At 42.0% G+C, this 7,282-nt stretch overlaps 1 long non-coding RNA gene across 1 annotated transcript; it reads right to left on the bottom strand.

The window, feature by feature from the left end:
* Positions 1 to 603: 603 nt before the first annotated feature.
* On the bottom strand, positions 604 to 6,984 carry LOC117127141. The gene is made up of 2 exons (XR_004449944.1): positions 6,757 to 6,984; positions 604 to 1,543 (listed from the first exon to the last, which is right to left on the bottom strand). It is a non-coding gene; the product is annotated as an uncharacterized LOC117127141 (long non-coding RNA).
* Positions 6,985 to 7,282: the final 298 nt, after the last annotated feature.

Raw genomic sequence — 7,282 nt, forward strand, 5'->3', positions numbered from 1 at the left:
CAGATGGTCGATCGCTGATCCAAACGGTGACGTTCCAGATCTCCCATGCTTAGGCGTTAGAATGGTAGCCATCGGCACTACACTCTACGTCTTTGGTGGCCGGGACGGCTTCCGTAATTACAACGGCTTCTACTCTTACGACACGGTTAAAAGGAGCTGGAAACTCATAACTCACGTTAATAAAGGACCTGCACCGCGTAGCTTCCACTCGATGGCTGCTGATGACAAAAACGTTTATGTATTTGGTGGAGTGAGTATTCAGGAACGTGTCAACACACTTCATGCTTACAACATCATTGATCAGAAGTGGATTGAGTTTCCGAATCCAGGAGAGTCTTGCAAAGCTAGAGGTGGAGCGGGACTCGCCGTTGTGAAAGGGAAGATTTGGGTTGTGTATGGGTTTATTGGGGAAGAAGTCGAAGATATTCATTGCTTTGATCCAGTTGAAAGTAAGTGGACTAAAGTGGAAACAAGGGGTGAAAAGCCGTGGGCGAGAAGCGTGTTTGCACTAGCGGTCGTTGGGAAATACATAATTATATCCGGAGGTGAGATCGAGATGGACGTAAAGGCTCATTTAGGTCCGGGGTCATTGACCGGTGGGGCTTTTGTGTTGGACACTGAGAGTTTGGTCTGGGAGAAACTTGAGGAAGGTCATAGCCCTCGTGGATGGATCGCATCCACGACTGCGTCCATTGATGGGAAAAAGGGACTGTTGATGTATGGAGGGAAGGCTCCAACCAATGGTCGTTATGAGGACATCTATTTCTATGGCGTAAACTCTGCATAAGACCGCTCGTGTTGGTGAGTTTGGTGCATCATGGGGAGGGTCTAGTTTGTGACTTGTGAGACAAGACAGTTACGAACTACTACTATACTGCTCGTGTGTTTAATAATGTCATTTTCTGTGTGTTTGGTTTGTATGATGAATAAGAGCATAATTGCGATTTCAAATAATATATGTATGTGTAAATAAATAAAAAGATGTTTGCAATCAATCATAACAGTTTTTTTATTGGATAACTTTTTTGGGTAGAGCACTTCTCAAGCTAATGTCTTTGTCATGATATTGATAAAAAAAATTTGGGTAGAGCATTTCTCAAGCTGTATTATTCTCATGCTTCCCTTGAGTTTTGAGAAACTTCAAGCTACAATCATTGTCATGATTTTTAACTGTTTTTGTTGTAGAGCAACATTTAAGCTGTATTTTTCTCATACTTCCCTTGGGTTTTGAGAAAATTCAAGCTACTGTCTTTGTCATGATACTGACAAATGTTTTTGTGTGGGGCAAAATTCAAGCTGAATTATTCTTTTATTCACCAAATAGCGTATAAATTAAAGCGACACATTACTTGATGTGTTAAAAAAAAAAGCAACACATTACTTGAATATGCTTATTTCTTTTTTTTTTTTTTTGTAAATGTAGGATGAATTCAAATTAAAAAAAAAACTTTTGTAATGGTTGTAGGCTTGTAGCTATGTTTTGAAAGATATTATAAGACACATAATTTAAATTTTTTGACTATCATCTTGATGCAAACCAAGCCTCCTGTTGAGAAGTTGATTCAAAACCAAGTCTTTAACGGCTGGTTCATTAAAAGGTTAACCAGTTATTGGTGAATGGTTAAACCGAAGCTGATTGTGCTGAGAGACTCCACGTCAGAAGGAGGGTTTGAGTTAGATATAAACTCAAACGAGTCTCGTGTCAAAGCAGTCGTTGTAACGTCTTTCTTGTTGAGCTGGGTTGTTACGCCTGTTAAGCTCTGAAGATTGTAAACCAGTGATCATAGTGAATTGCCAGAATCTTCTGGCACCAGATGTAGGTTGTAGCTCATTCCGAGCTCCCGAACTGGTTAAATCGTGTGTGTACTGTGTATTCTATTTTCTTTCACTTTCTATACAAACGAGAGAGAGAGAGAGAGAGAGAGAGAGAAGACGATATCGCGATCGAGAACAAGATTCATATTCATCGATTCGTGGAGTTGAGGTTTCAACAATTGGTATCAGAGCATCCAGGTTAGGATGTCGAGGATGGCGTCGACATCGTCATCGTCGAATATGCGAATCGAGGTCGAACGATTCGATGGATCTGGGGATTTCATGCTGTGGAAGATTAGGATGCTCGCGCATCTTGGTTACCTGGGATTGAAGGAGATCTTGAAGGATGATAAACTCCTGATGGAACCACCGGCGATTGAAAAGAAAGAAGATGATGATTCTTCAGCCGCAGGTTCCCCAAAGGCAAAATCTCAAAGTCAAGATCCATCGAAGGTTGAGAAATCAGAGAAAGCTATGAATCTGATTGTATTGAATGTTGGTGATCATGTGTTGAGAAAGATCAGTCACTGTACTACTGCTGCGGCTATGTGGATATTGCTGGAGAAACTGTATATGTCCAAGTCTCTCCCGAGCAGGATCTTCTTGCAGTTAAAGTTCTATAACTTCAAGATGGTTGATTCTGAGTCTATTGATGCAAATGTGGACGAATTCTTGAAGCTTGTGTCTGATCTGTGTAGTGTTGGAGTTACTGTGACAGATGAAGTGCAGGCTATCTTGTTGCTGTGCTCTCTTCCTTCAAAGTACAATCAGTTGAAGGAGACACTGAAGTATGCCAAAGATACCATTACTCTTGAAGCAGTTATTGCGGCAGCACGGGACAAGGAAAGAGAGCTCAAAGACACTGGCTCGAGTAGCAAATAGGCTGGAGAAAAATTAGTCATGAAAGAACGTTTTCAAAGCAGAGGTAGAGCTGAGTGGAGAGGTGACTCAAAAAGGAATGGACGCAGCAGGTCAAATTCTAAATCACGAATGGTGTGTTGGTACTGCAAGAAGGAAGGACACATGAGAAAAGATTGTTTCTCACGAAAGAAGAAGTTTGATAAAGAAGATCAAGGTGAAGCTGCGGTCATTGTGGATAAGCTGCATTACTCAAATGCATTAGCAGTCTCTGATCTGAACCCAAGGGACAACTGGGTAATAGATTCTGGATGTACATATCACATGACATCCAGGAGAGATTGGTTTGACACTTTCAGTGAACTTGATGGAAATCAGATTCTGCTTGGAGATGATCACACGGTTGAGGCAAAAGGGATAGGTTCTGTCAGAGTAAATACCCATGGAGGATCTGTAACAGTGATGCACAATGTACGTTACGTACCACATCTGAGAAGAAACCTCATCTCTACTGGGACCCTTGACAAGCTGGGGTTCAGACATAGTGGTGGAGATGGAAAGGTGACGTTTCACAAGAATGGCAGACTGGGCATGAGAGGTATTCTGAAACAGGGTTTATACATTTTGGATGGTGAAACGATTGCAGAAGAAGTTCATCAAGTGGAAGCTAGCGGTAAAGGTCCTAGCTTGTGGCACAACCGTCTTGGACACATCAGTGATAAGAATCTGAAGATTCTAGTCAGCAAGGGTATCTTGGATAAGAAGGATGTTGGCGCTCAAGGTTTTTGCGAGAACTGCGTAATGGGAAAAACGAAGAAAGTCAGTTTCTCTGTTGGGAAGCATGATACAGAAAAGGTGCTTGGATATGTTCATGCTGATCTATGGGGCTCGCCTAGCGTGCACCCATCTATCTCTAAGTGCCACTACTTCCTGTCAATAATTGATGACTGCTCACACAAGGTTTGGCTTTACTTCCTGAAGACGAAAGATGAAGCGTATGGGAAGTTCTGTGAATGGAAAACGCTGGTTGAAAACCAGTCAAGTCAGAAGGTGAAATGTCTCAGAACTGATAATGGGCTTGAGTTCTGCAATGCTCAGTTTGACTCTTTTTGTAACAAGAATGGGATCACGAGGCACAGAACATGCACATATACGCCTCAGCAAAATGGAGTGGCTGAGCGTATGAATCGCACAATAATGGAGAAGGTTAGGTGTATGCTGAATCAGTCTGGGTTAGAAGAAAAGTTTTGGGCAGAGGCGGCTGCCACTGCGGCTTACCTGATCAACAGAACTCCGTCATCAGCCATTGACAACAATATTCCAGAAGAAGTGTGGTTGAATAAAGAGCCGGGGTATAAGCATCTTAGAACTTTTGGGTCTGTTGTGTACATTCATGCTGATCAAGGAAAGTTGAAACCAAGAGCTTTGAAAGGCGTCTTTATTGGTTACCCACCAGGGGTTAAGGGATACAAGGTGTGGTTGATTGAACAGAAGCAGTGTGTGATAAGCAGAAATGTGCAGTTTCAAGAGCAAACCATGTTTAAGGACATTGACAAACCTGTCATTCAGGCAGTGGATCAACCTGTAGCGCAAGCTAGCTCTAAGGTTGAATTGGTTCTTGATAAAGGAAAAGGAAAATTGTTTTCTGATGTTGCTGTTAAGAGTGACGAGGTTGGGAGTTCAACTGGTGGTGGAGCAGGTGGAGAAAAGAATAAACCGGAGGAGTTGGGTTCTGATTCTGAAGATTCTGAAACTAATGTAGATGAAGGGACCAGTGTAGAGGAAGCACGCACAGATCTGGCTGGTTATCAACTGGCTAGAGATAGAAAGAGAAGGGTGATTATACCTCCTGCTCGTTATAAGACTGCTCCTCCACCAGATCACTTAACAGAAGATTCTGAAGTGGCTTTTGCTTTAGCAGTGTTTGAAGATATTGATGTAGAAGAACCAAAAGACTATTATGAGGCAGTCAGAAGTGCTGATAAGAAACAGTGGAAAGCTGCTGCGGTTGATGAAATGAATTCTTTAGAGAAGAATGAGACATGGGATGTTGTGGATAGACCTAAAGACAGAAAGGTGATTGGGTGTCGTTGGATATTCAAGATAAAGCCTGGGGTTCCAGGTGGAGAACCTAAAAGGTATAAGGGTAGAGTGGTTGCTAAAGGCTACTCTCAGCGTGAAGGGATAGATTATCAAGAGGTGTTCTCTCCTGTAGTAAGACATGTCTCTATCCGCATCATGTTGTCTCTAGTGGTGCATGAAGATCTTGAGTTAGAGCAGATGGATGTTAAGACAGCCTTTCTTCATGGAAGTTTAGAAGAAGAGATCTTCATGGAGCAGCCAGATGGGTTTGAACAAGGAGGAGAGGATAAGGTTTGTCTCCTGAAGAAATCACTTTATGGTTTAAAACAGTCCCCACGTCAGTGGAACAAGCGGTTTGACAAGTTCATGAGAGATCAAGAGTTCACTAGGAGTACTCAAGATCAGTGTGTATACATAAAGGAGGTTGCTGAGAACCGGTTTGTGTATCTTCTACTATATGTAGACGATATGTTACTTGCAGCTAAAGGAATGGATGAGATCACAAAGTTGAAGAAACTGTTGAGTTCTGAGTTTGATATGAAGGACTTGGGGAGTGCAAGGAGAATTCTTGGGATGGATATTTTCCGAAACAGAGAGGCAGGCACTCTTCAGCTATCTCAATCGGAGTATCTACAAAAGGTTTTGAAGAAGTTTAATATGGTGGATTGCAAGAATTCAAATACACCGGTGGGAGCTCATTTCAAGTTGTCTGCTATTGAGGATGCATCAGAGATGCTAAATCCAGAAGAGATCCCATACTCAAGTGCTGTGGGTAGTGTGATGTATGCAATGGTGGGCAGTAGACCTGACCTTGCGTATGGAGTTGGGCTAGTAAGCAGATATATGAGCAGACCTGGAGAGTTGCATTGGAAAGCTGTTAAGTGGCTGTTGCGTTATATCAAAGGAGCGTCAAAGGTATGTCTCACATATACAAAAGGCAAAGAGTTCGCTATCGAAGGTTTTAGCGACTCTGACTATGCTGTGGATTTAGACCGAATGAGGTCGATATCTGGTTACATATTCAGAGTAGGGGGCAACACTGTAAGTTGGAGATCGTGTCTGCAACCTATAGTTGCGTTATCCACTACTGAAGCAGAATACATAGCTTTGACTGAAGCTGTAAAAGAAGGTATATGGATTAGTGGGTTGCTGGAAGAGCTTGGATATAAGCAGAAGAAGTTTTCAGTGTGGTGTGATTCGCAAAGCGCGATATGTTTGTCGAAGAACAAGGTGTATCACGAGAGGACAAAACATTTTGCGTCCAAGTATCATTTTATCAGAGATTGGGTTGAGTCTGGTGAGGTTGAAGTACTGAAGATTCCAAGCTCGAGAAACCCAGCTGATATGTTGACTAAGGTGATTCCGGTGACAAAGTTCAACGAAGCCCTGCGGCTGTTGAACGTCATAGAAGCTTGAAGATTACTTCTGTGATTGCCAGTGTAAGGATTCAGAGTGCAGTTGCTATGATATGATCTTGGTTGTTGACTCAAGGTGGAGTTTGTTGAGAAGTTGATTCAAAACCAAGTCTTTAACGGCTGGTTCATTAAAAGGTTAACCGGTTATTGGTGAATGGTTAAACCGAAGCTGATTGTGCTGAGAGACTCCACGTCAGAAGGAGGGTTTGAGTTAGATATAAACTCAAACGAGTCTCGTGTCAAAGCAGTCGTTGTAACGTCTTTCTTGTTGAGCTGGGTTGTTACGCCTGTTAAGCTCTGAAGATTGTAAACCAGTGATCATAGTGAATTGCCAGAATCTTCTGGCACCAGATGTAGGTTGTAGCTCATTCCGAGCTTCCGAACTGGTTAAATCGTGTGTGTACTGTGTATTTTGTTTTCTTTCACTTTCTATACAAACGAGAGAGAGAGAGAGAGAGAGAGAGAGAGAGAGAGAGAGAGAGAGAGAGAGAGAGAGAGAGAGAGAGAGAGAGAGAGAGAGAGAGACGATATCGCGATCGAGAACAAGATTCATATTCATCGATTCGTGGAGTTGAGGTTTCAACACCTCCCATCCTTCACAACTATGAGATTATGTTGCCAACTAGTTGTTCTACAGACTGAATAATGTGCGCTGGATTAATTACGGGGTTGTGGTTACTTCTTTCATGTCACGGTAAAGAATACTATTTTCACCCTGAAGAATGCCAAATTTTCAGCCAAACTGCTTGGTAGAGTAGGCTTTGCCTTCTTTAACTCTATTGGGAAAATGGTGCACCTAACACACTCTACTATAAGTCTATAAAATAAATACCAAACTGCTTGGTAGAGTAGGCTTTGCCTTCTTCAGATTTTTTTTAGTCTCTTCAAGAAAAAACGTTTTTCATTCGCTCTCTTCCTTGTTCATTAATTTTCATTAATTTAGTGATTAGAGATCAGTTGAGAATTCATCGCTGCGCATGGCCTTACTTCCTAGATTTGGAAATAATATTGTTGGGTCGGCATTGAGGAAGGTGAGTGGGTGCGGCTCTCTTGAAAACTGTGGTAGAGAGAAAAACATTTAGCTAGTCTATATATATATATTTTTGGTCAAA

Source organism: Brassica rapa, chromosome A08 (assembly GCF_000309985.2).
Source record: "Brassica rapa cultivar Chiifu-401-42 chromosome A08, CAAS_Brap_v3.01, whole genome shotgun sequence".
In the NCBI taxonomy this organism is placed as follows: Eukaryota; Viridiplantae; Streptophyta; class Magnoliopsida; order Brassicales; family Brassicaceae; genus Brassica; species Brassica rapa.